The sequence below is a fragment of the Lactuca virosa genome, chromosome 7, assembly GCF_052849685.1.
Source record: "Lactuca virosa cultivar CGN04683 chromosome 7, Lactuca_virosa_CGN04683_v6, whole genome shotgun sequence".
Lineage (NCBI taxonomy): Eukaryota > Viridiplantae > Streptophyta > Magnoliopsida > Asterales > Asteraceae > Lactuca > Lactuca virosa.
Window position 1 is genome coordinate 105,096,806 of NC_136432.1, and position 11,945 is coordinate 105,108,750.

Below are 11,945 nucleotides of genomic sequence, written 5' to 3' on the forward strand. Positions count from 1 at the left end.
GTATCAGGCTATCAGTAAGACGGAAATGTAAGATCGACACGTTTGATTGTCACAACTTTAGCTTTTAAAAGATGTAGATTAAAGATTATCTTCAAAAAATTAGGTTGTAGTAAATGTGTGTTTAAAGATCAAAAACCTTCTTTGATACATAGAAGGTGACCAAACAGGTCATCTAAAATGTAAATTTGAAAATCAATTTCAACCACCTCAGAATAATGAAATAGAATAGAGTCACCATCCTCGGTTCACTTCTATAATGACTGATATATTACAATAAAATCCTCCTATTTCATCTAAATATGTTAATACCATAATTTATGAGTGTGACAACTTAAGATGTGAAACATTAACAAAGTGTCATAAAAGGTGTTAAGTCTAAAACTTTTTACTTTAATAAGGTTAAAATCTAAAATTTCAAAAGTTCATATATATAATATCTATTGAGTTGATTTTTGATCTTCTGAAACCATGATAAATTCTTCTAAAAAGAACCTCAAATTAAAACAAAATAAAATATGACACCAATGGTTGGCATTTTGATTATAGCTATAATTTATGGGTATGGGAAATCAATAACTTACGATCTAAGAAGACGGCAACAATTTTGTACATTTTTTTGGGAAAGGGGCCTAAGCCTCGACAAAATTAATAATTTTGTACTTTGGGTTTAGCCCATGAGCAAAATTCCAATCTTTTGTAGCCACACCGCATATATACAAATTTTCAGCTTATATTTTCATTGTGATGAAGCTACAACGAAGAGAAGAGAGAAACATGTAATGGTTAGCTTGTGTTCATGTTGGGGGTTTTGTTGCTAGACAATAGAAGAATTTGGGTGAAGTTCTTTCTTATCTTTGCTTGTGTTCAGGTCGGGTGAATTTTAAGATACCCTTTATTTTTAAAATAAATCGGGCATTTCGGATATATCCAAAACCTTATACATGTATCCTATACCCGATCTAATAAAAAATTAGGTTACTCGAATACCCAAAAATATATATCTGATACCCGATTTACCTGACCCGATCTACCCAAATTAAAAACGGGTCGAGCGGGTAATTCGGGTTTCGGTTATTTTCGACAGGTCTATATAATACTAATGGAGGCCAACCTCCTATTCTCAGCGTTGGATTTTTCAACTTTCAATCGCAGCCATTATAATTCCTACATTTTCATGCTCTCGTTACATGATCTATGTCAAGACGGTTCACAACACCTCGGTAGCCCTCCTCCCACTTCTTTATAGCTCACGATCACCTCCTATTTCAATTAGTGTGTACGTATATAATGTTCGGATTATGTTCAATGTTTCAATAAGTTCCTTCAATTGCTTGATTGATTATGTCATGCGAAAATTTATGGATACAATTTCGTTAGAAAAGTCTCCGGCTGAGGTAAATTCTTTAAAATTAGTTTGTTTTAACTTTGAAATTCGTACCTTTGTAACATCTAAGTTCTATTTCTAACTAATTGCATCGTAATTTTCATTGTATAATCGATTTTAACTTCATTTCTCATTCACTCTCCTTCCACTTCTTAAAACCTAAAAAATAATCATATTTCACTTCTTTCACTTTATATATATATATATATATATATATATATATATATATATATATATATATATAAAATTAAAATATAATAATTTAATAAATGTATTAAATTAATAATAAATATCTTAATAAATACAAAAGCAATAGAAATGAAAATTTTTTATTACTTTAAAATAAAAATTACATAATTTAAATAAAAAAACAAAACTAAAACATAACACAATTTAAAATTGAAACGAAATTCAAACATAACGCAATGACCAACCTAGTTGAGATATTTTTCTTCTAATGTCTTGCTTTACCCTTAAAACTATTTCGAGTCCGTCTCCCGGAAGGTGGTTGGTCCTTTGTATCAAAAAATTTTAAATCTTTGATGCATTTTTTTTTCTCACGTGATTTTTGCTTTTTCTTCGCATGCTTTTTCTTTTTTGGCCAATTTGTTTTTCTCGAATGTTAAACATTCACTGAAATTCAAGTTGTATTGTTCAAAGTTTGTTGCCTTTTTTTGCATTTTCATTCTCTTGGCTAAAACCCGATGCATTTGAAGAAGACAAATTCCTTTTCGCTTTGTCCTAACACATTGGGCAAACAAATTTTTTTGAGTTCTAGCTCGTCATCGTTGTTTAAGTCTAATCCAACATGAACAACCGATAAAGTTGTGTAGCTTATGGATGATTTTTTGTTGTTGTTTTAATGTAGCTCCTTTAGCTTCTTTCTTTTAGCATATCCGCCATTTTGGACAAGAGGCTAAAAGTTTCCAAGCCTCACCGATTTTGAACGACCTCACATTGTTGTCCTCTCAACATAATTCATGCGTCTCCTTGAGAAAGTCCTCATCAAACACTTTTCCTTTGATTTTTTAGGTTGTTATACAACTTGTTCATCTTTGTAATTGTCTTATTCATCTCTCGAACCTTTTTTCTCAATTGGTGTTTTTAAAGGTAGTAACCACGTCTCATTTTCATGCAAAAAAGTTTGGTAATTCGTAGCTGTTAGGGAAAACAGATGGTACTTGTCAAGAATCAGAACAAATCTGATACCATTTGTCAAGTTCTGATGACCCTTGATAGAAAGTAATGTGGATAACACACGAAGTCAAAAGCACACAAAGACACAATATTTACATGGTTCGGTCAATGTGATCTTGAAGAGTTAAAAATTCAATCAAGTATTAATTTTGTAAAGTAAATGAACATGAGAGTAAATAAATCTGGTTTCGCTCTATTAAATCTGGAAGGAAACACAAGTTACGGTGTAAAAATGATAGAGAGTACAAAGCTTATCTCTATAACCTATGCTACAACACTATTTATAGTGCTATCAACATACTCAAAATATACTAGGAGACTTCGAAATTAAGTACACAGATATATCGAAGTCACCCAAACTTTGATATAGACAATAGACACTAACATTGACATTGCATGTAACACCCTGTTTCGAGTCGTTTCATAATTCGGGTCCGTGACCCAAAGATCAAGTATCATAAGTCTTCGGGCTTTGGGAAAGAGAGGTTTAGACCCATTTAGATGTGGGTAATGTAGATTATGTGATCCAAGAGTTGGTTTCTGCTTTGGAGCCCAAGGGTATGATGAGAAAAATGGTGTTTCAGACTTCTTTTCTGAATTAAGGATTTTAGTTCGATGTGTTTTGAGTTAAAAGTAATTAGATATGGTTGTATAGCTCCTCAATACCTTTCTGTGGATATAAAGATCGTCGAAATCGGAGTTGAAACGAAGAAGTTATGACTGGTTGAAGTTAGGGTGGTTTTGGGTTAACCGCATACGTTGGGCATACAGGGGAAGTACGTTGGGTGTAGTAGGGTATCCCTGAGTACGTTGGGCGTACTCCTGGTATGTTGGGCGTACACGATTAGTGCCCAAACCTTATTTTCGTGGTTTGAGCCCTATTTAAGCTCCTTAACTTCCCCAAACCCATTCCATTCTCAGCCTCCACCTCTCCAACACCCTCTCTTGAAACCCTAACCCTAGTTTGAGCCTTGTAAGCAAAAAGAAGGTGTTTTTAAGTGCTTTAGAGTGTTCTTGGTGCACATTGGAGAAGAAGGAACTCATTGAAGAAGTGTTGGTTGCATTGGATCTTGTAGATTCAGACTTTGTTCACCTTGATCTTTCTTCTAGAGGTAAAAATCTTGAATCTTGATGATGCATTTGTTAGATCTAGCTAGTTTTGGGTGTTATGAGCTTTTGGTCACTTTAGTGCAAAATGTTTAGATCTTTAAAGTTTGTGACCTTGTTATGGATAAAGTTGGAAACTTGATCCATCTAAACATCATATTGATTCAGATCTAAAGGTTGGAAACTTGGACTTAATGGATTAAGTTGAAAAAGATGCACTTTTGGTCCCTTTGAGACTTAAAGACTATATCTTGGTTGTTTGGACCATTCTAATGGATAAAGTTAGAAACTTTATCCATTATGGAGTCATTAGGAACCATAAAAATGTGACCTTGGTATTTGATGTCTTAATGGGTTAAGAAGTTAGGGTTTTTAGATGTGGAAGACTTAATAGCCATACAAGACCATAAAGTTGGAAACTTTATGGTTAATGATATCATTTGAGGGTTATATCTGGATTTTGGACGAAAGAGCTTAAAGGATTAAGCTCTTAATGGATTAGGAGGATGGCAGCCGCGTACGCTGGGCGTACCAAAGGGTACAATGCGCGTACGTGGTCTGCCCCTTGACTTTTGGTCAAGGCTTAATATGCCCAACATACTCAACTGAGTTGAACCGGTCGACTTGGTTGACTTTTGTCTTTGACTAGGATTTTGACCAAGTTTGACCTAAGGGCATTTTGGGTGATTTGCTTTATAGTTTGAGATTTGGGTTCATGTTAGTTGTCTTTGACTACTTCCATTATCGTCTTCCTGATTTCCCAATATAAACAAACATTCTTTCTAATCTCTTGTCTATCAACATCAGATTTTTCTTGCATTTAGCAATTTTGAACAAAAGATTGTTCAGGTTTGCTGTCGAATACGTTTCCTTCACATCTGTATAGAAGAAATGCTTCCTCTGCTTCCCTTTCATTTTCTTCCCTTGAAACACAACTCCCAAGGCTTCAAGATTATCTCCCCATCTTCATATTGCTCCAAATCTACATTGTCAATTGTAGACTTTGGATTCTTCCTAGGCTTGTTGTATGTCTTGGCTATCTTGATGTCTGATAGACCAAGATGTGCTAAATAGCAATCAATATAGTTCATGAGATACGCATATCCCGCAACATACACCCTTTTATCTGTTACATGCTTGTCATCCAAGGTTTTGATCATATAAGCCAATGTGATCAAGTCATTCAAACTCATCAATAGGAAGTCTGTTATAGTGAACTCGCAAACACTATTATCTGCCCTTAACACCTTATATCTATAATTATGTAAAAGGTCTTCAAACAAAACATCCTTTGATATGGAAATCAACTTTATTATTTTCTTCAAGGACCAGACTTGTTCTTCTTTCTGTCCCAACATAGCATGAAACCTCATATTCACAAACATGAAGTTTTCATCTTTATGAAAGTTGTTTTCAAGATTGAATTGTTTAAAATTAAACATAACAGGATTGAAAGGAAAATCCAGTTGTGACATTGGTGAATTCTCTATTGTATAACTCTCCTTCGGCAACTTCTAAAAGGTATTCACTTTTCCAAAAGCTACAAACTCTATTGTTTCATAGTTCCATACCTTATTCGCATCTCCGTTATTCATTTCAAGATGATCATTCTCTCTATATCAAAAAGCTACTAATATGTTTAATCTTCTCAATCTCTAGTTCTTTCATCTTCTTCTTTTCTTCATCTGTTGGCTCAAGACCTTTCATTTTATCTTTACTAGAAGTACCAACTGGCTTGACTGTCGAAGTTTCATTGATTGTTAAACTTTTCCTCGATTGGAGTTTGGAAACATCAACTTTTACATGATGAGTAACAATTATACTTGAAGTTGTAGTTGTTGTCATAGTATGCACTGTTTGTTTGGAACTGGAATTGGAATTTATGTTGAAAAGATTTTCCTAACAACTTTACCTTTATCTTCACCTCTGATCTTTGACGAACTACCCCTTTCTCCCCCTTATGACACTTGCATAGCACGTGGAGCATTCATGGGTAGTCGAAGAACACTATTAATAATCGATGCAAGTTGAGAGTTGAAACATGCTTTAATCAAAGACACAACTTTAATAACATGCTTACTAGACATCGAAGATGTCGAGGTAGCTGTAACCTTCGAGATTTGTCCTTAAAAGGTATTAATCGAAGTTTTAATACCCTTAAACAAGTTCCCATCAGTTTCATTCTTCTTTGCCAACTCTTGTTTATATTTAAGATTGAAAGCACGTATATCTTCAACTAGCGTTCTTGTGGCTGATAACAAACAATCCACATTCTTCTGTACTCCTAAAAATAAACCATCAATCTTCTTGACTTCGGTAGTTATAAGATCATAAACCTTTTGGACCTTTAGTTCAATAGACTTCTTTAACTCAGACAAGTTATTCTCAATTATCTCATGCCTTTCTCCAACAACATTGCCAACTTCGGTAAGATAAAACTGAACAGTCTTCAAGTTATGATCAAGCTTATCATGAAGATCAGTAAGTGCTCCTTTCACCATACCCTTGACCTTAGATTCATGTGAATTCAATAAATAAATTACTTTCTCCTTGCTGACAGATGAATAATTATTACCAATAAAATCATTGATAAACTGCAAAATCATGTGCATCTTTGAATTGAGGATTTTGTATTGTTTTCCTGAAATCAAAGCTTTATCTTTAATGTCTTCCTCCTCAGGATTAAAGGTTAACTCTCCAAACCCAAAACCTTTATCTTCCTCATTTTCCATATTCTGAGAAACAACATTTCCTTGATCAATAGAATGATCAGTAGATTGTGAGGAAAAGAATGTTGTAATCAACTGAGAAAGAATACCATTATATGTTGTAGAATGTGGGGGAATAGATGTGGAATGAATCAATGATATGCAAGGTGGTGAATTTTGTGGTGGAGCAACTGTCGAAGTGTTCATTTTAGATTTCTCACCCATATTGACATTTGAGTGCAAATGAAATGTGTGCTCAGGGATATCTGAAGTCCTAACCTCCTCCGAGATGGACTTGGTAGTAGGAACTTTGAGTGGATTGATAGTTTTTGTTAATTGAGGAAGAGATGTCGAAGTTGTTTCATCGTTTATGATGTTTGTGTCCATATTAGACGTGTTCATAGTGACATCCAGATTGCTTATGTCCTCTCTATTAGGTTCGACAGTGGCAATCTTTCGTGGTGAAATAAGTGGAGTATCATGATGAAATGCATCATTGATCAAATAATTGTAACGCCCCGACTCTCATGTATTAATTTCAGGACTTTAATTTTCATAAATTGCAAGGTTTACTCGACGAGTTGGATGCCCTGACTCGTCAAGTAGGAGCGGTTTTGGCCACGTGTTAAGTGACCGACTCGCCGAGTCCAAGATAGGACTCGACGAGTAAGAGTTGGGGGATGAACCCCTAATTTCCAGGGTTTTGCACCCTATTTAAAGGATCATTAGCCTCCTTTAGCCCCTTACAACCTCTTGAGAGTCCAACAAACCCTAATCCGTGTGTATGCTCCATTCTTGTGTATTTTAAGCTTCGGAAGGTGGATCTTAGTGAGAAAATCTTGGAGAAACAAGTGGCTAGAAGCAAGGAGCGTGTGGGGATCTGAAATCTACCTCGGTTTGCATCTTCTGAAGGTATCAAGTCGTTACCTTGACCTCATTTCCTTCTAGATCTCATTTGACTAAAGATTAGGGATTTTCTAGCATATTAGGAAGCTAGTCTTGGGTAGGAGCTAAGATCTGAATTTGCAACTTCAAATCTGAACTCTCTTTGGTCTCTAAGTCTATAAAGCTTCCAGCTTTAGCAAGTATGAACCTCTCCTTAGGTGTAAAACTCCATTACAAGCTTGGTTTTGACATTATGAGTCTTTAGAGCCTTGCATGCACGTAAAGTTTGCAACTTTACGTGATAAACATGCCTTGGGAAGCTAGATCTTCAATATGGGACCTTAAAATGGCTTAAAAAGCATCTGAATGGATATTGGACTGAAGCGACTCGGCGAGTTGCATGGACAACTCGGTGAGTTCGATGAAGATTGTCGTGTAAGGACTTTTGCATGGACTCGGCGAGTCAACTAGGGTTTTCCCAATATTTGGACACGCATGAACTTGGCGAGTTGCAGGGAAACTCGACGAGTCATTGGGGGGATTTCATAACTACTCGAGATCTGTAAGGACTCGACGAGTCAGTGACTACACTCGACGAGTCGGGTCAACATGGACTGTTGACCTTGACCGTTGACTTTGACTATTGACCAAGGGTTGACTAATTGACTTCTGGGGCATTTTGGGAAATTGGAAAATTTACGAGTATGGTTCTATGGTGAATATAGGTGGTGGAGTTTGTGGCGGTGATCCGAGAGCTTGAGCTTATCTTTTGAGTCGACAGTTGAGAGGTGAGTTCTCCTCACTATATCAACAAGGTCTACGACACCAAGGTCGGCCCTTTATGATTTACATCCTGGTTTAGGATGGTTGCTATGTTAGATTTCATCCTGTCTTAGGATGGTTGATATGTTAGATTTCATCCTAGATTTAGGATGGTTGCTATGCTAGTAATCTTTTAGATTGATATCCTGGTTATAGGATGGTTGCCATGTAGAGATCGGCTAGATCTATATGACTATCTGTTATTGCATGCTAACGTATGATATTTATTGTTGGATTAGGTGTCTGAGTTCATAACTAGTTCTGGAATGTACTTGACCCGATTAGCATGGTCTATTTGGGTTGCATGGCATCATGCATTTGGATAGACTAAAATGAGAGAAATAACACTTAAGGTTTATTAATATATTATCAGTTATAATATATTAATAATATTATTTAATTAGTGTTGATCAAGAATTAATTTGGAATTAATTAAGTGATCAAAAGAAGACTAATTAAATATATGGGTTGATTGTGTAAATCACCCATACTTATATAATGGGCTAATGCTCCATGGATTATCTCGTTGGGCTAAAACCCATAGGATGCTCCATGGTGGTTATAGAACCCATGGGTCATGGAAATGAAAAGTCATGACAATTAGGGTTTACATGGTGTAACCCTAATTGTAACACACTATATAAGCTTCATGTTATTCACCAAAATCGGTCACTATGCATACAATTGAGGGCTAGCCGATTTCAAGAAGTGTATCATTTCTCTCTAAGTCATTCCAAGTGCATTTGGTGTTGTGCGAGACATTTGAGGCATGACACTTGAGGTGCTAGGCTCACAAGGTTTTTCAAGGAATCCAAACTACTACAAGGTATGATTTCTTACTATCTTTTATGATTAAAAGTTCCCCATGTATGCTAGATAGGTTATGAACCTTGGAAAATCAATTTTGCATGTATCATAGATAAAACATAGATCCAAGGTTTCTAGGGTTGCATGTACACCATAGGAGTGTTAGAATGCTCAAAACCCTTCAGTGATATCAGAGTCTAGGCTTGTTTATTTGATACTTGATGCAAAATTATGAAAAAACTCAGTTTTTCTGCATTCTGCAGCATGAACTCGCCGAGTCCATGAGTAATCTCATCCTACTCGTTGAGTAGGTTCGTGCACTCGACGAGTAGGAGCCCCTGAATGCAGATTTTCGAGTTTTGCTGCTGGAAATGGACTAGAAACATTACCCTAAACTGTTTTGGTGTTTTAAAACTTGTTTTAGATGGTGTAATGGTTGTTCTAATCCATTTACAATGGCTAACATCAAATTTTCATGTTTATATGTGTTCATATGTTCTTGAAATTTTGATAGGCATATTCATGTTCTTATGAGTTCTTGATAGATCATAGGAATTACTTGTTAAAATTGTTTAATGTTTAATTCATGATCATTATGTGTTTTAATGGAATCCATAATTTGTCCTCAAGTTATGGATTGCCAAAAGTCTTTCTTTTAAAGTCCATTAAAGAAACACATAGGTTACATAAAATGAAAAGTCACTCATTTTATTACATCATTAACTCATAAGTTATGAAAGATGAAACATAGATCCAAGGTTTCTAGGGTTGCATGTACACCATAGGAGTGTTAGAATGCTCAAAACCCTTCAGTGCTATCAGAGCCTAGGCTTGTTTGTTTGATACTTGATGCAAAATTATGAAAAAAACTCAGTTTTTCTGCATTCTGCAGCATGAACTCGCCGAGTCCATGAGTAATCTCATCCTACTCGTCGAGTAGGTTCGTGCACTCGACGAGTAGGAGCCCCTGAATTTCGAGTTTTGCTGCTGGAAATGGACTAGAAACATTACCCTAAACTGTTTTGGTGTTTTAAAACTTGTTTTAGATGGTGTAATGGTTGTTCTAATCCATTTACAATGGTTAACATCAAAATTTCATGTTTATATGTGTTCATATGTTCTTGAAATTTTGATAGGCATATTCATGTTCTTATGAGTTCTTGATAGATCATAGGAATTACTTGTTAAAATTGTTTAATGTTTAATTCATGATCATTATGTGTTTTAATGGAATCCATAATTTGTCCTCAAGTTATGGATTGCCAAAAGTCTTTCTCTTAAAGTCCATTAAAGAAACACATAGGTTACATAAAATGAAAAGTCACTCATTTTATTACATCATTAACTCATAAGTTATGAAAGATGAAAAGTTTTGAAAGTTACAAAACTTGCCCTCAAGTTTTGGAACATGTAAAGTCACTCTAAAAAACTTTAGTTCCAACCCCTAGAATTTTAAAAGTTAAAATTCAACCCCTTATACTTTATAATATTATAATTTTAATAATAATTATATATGTATAAGATCAAGTAGTTTTACCGTTAGTAGGCCTCATTCACAAAGCCGGTCTATAAGGGGGGTATAAGGTTGTTGCCTATAAAATGGCAGCTTATTGGGTGTCCACTCTCACCCACCGCTTCCTTGATCGGTGGAGGGTCGTTACCCGAACGGGTAAGACAATGACTTTAAATCTTCATTAAAAGTATGATGAATATAAAGTAACTAAATGTTTTTATAAATTCCCAATCTTAGTTACTTTAGGAAAAATGTGAATAAGGTGCTAACCCATGAAATTACACTTTGCACTTTGATTAAGTCGTTAGTGGAGCGTGTGTGGTTAACCGGCACACTAACCTGGACTTAACAAGGTAGGCAAAGGGTAACTTAATATTTATCATAGTATCGGTGGAGCGCGTGTGGTTAACCGGCACATCGATTGAGGGGTAAATATTAAGGGTACCAAGTAATTTGCATGGTTACTTCACACCTTGTTTTGTGATCCTCGACATCCCAGTCACAAAACCTGAAGGGCACACTCGAGATTGAAACATGCCATTGAAAAGTTCAATGAATCTCAAAGAATCTAGGAGTTTCAAAACCAATTAAAAACCTAATAATTTATTTCATTTTTCATGGTGGAAATTGGTGAATCGTCATTCACCTACCTTCAAATATTTTATAGCTTGGATTACGGCATCCCTCTTCTAAGTTATAAAATATCGTGTTGGGTCCTAGCCTTAATATTACATTTGGGCGTTTTATTAAGGACTATCTTTATATCTAATCTAAACTTGTCTTTCTTCCTTTTCAGATGTCTTCCAACAATGTTGCTTCTGGCTCAAACCCTACCGACTCCTTCTCTCTCATGAACCTTTGTGGGAGAGTCATCTTTGATGGATCCAAATTTACGGATTGGATCAGGAACATCAGGATGGTCACTCGGTATGAGAACAAAGAATATGTTCTCGATAAGGAGCTTAAGGTACCCGAGCCATCTGCTACTCCTGAGGAGATCGCTGAATATGAGGCACATGAAAGAGATGCTACCAAAGTGGCATGCATCATGTTGGCCACTATGACAGCCGAGCTCCAAAAGTCTTATGATGACTACTATCCTTTTGAGATGCACCAGGATTTGATGGACCACTACCATCAGAGTGCTCATCAAGAGCGATATGAAATCATTTTCTCCATGATAACAACCCGGATGAAGGATGGTGAACCCATCACGGGCCACATGCAGAAAATGCAAAGATATGTGGACCGTTTGATGAAGCTGAATGTGAACTTCCCCGAGGAGTTGGCAATTGACATCATTTTGCACTCCTTACCCTCGTGTTATGATCAATTCCGCATGACATACCACATGAACAAGGAGGAAGTTACACTTAGAAAACTTCAAGGACTCTTGAAGACCGCCGAAAGTGGTCTTAAGGGTAAATCGGTTGTTACCACTCCTACTCCAAACTCCGCCCCTGTCTTGGCAATCGGGAAAGGTAGAGGAAAGAAGAGGAAGAACCCTTCGAAGGGTACCAAG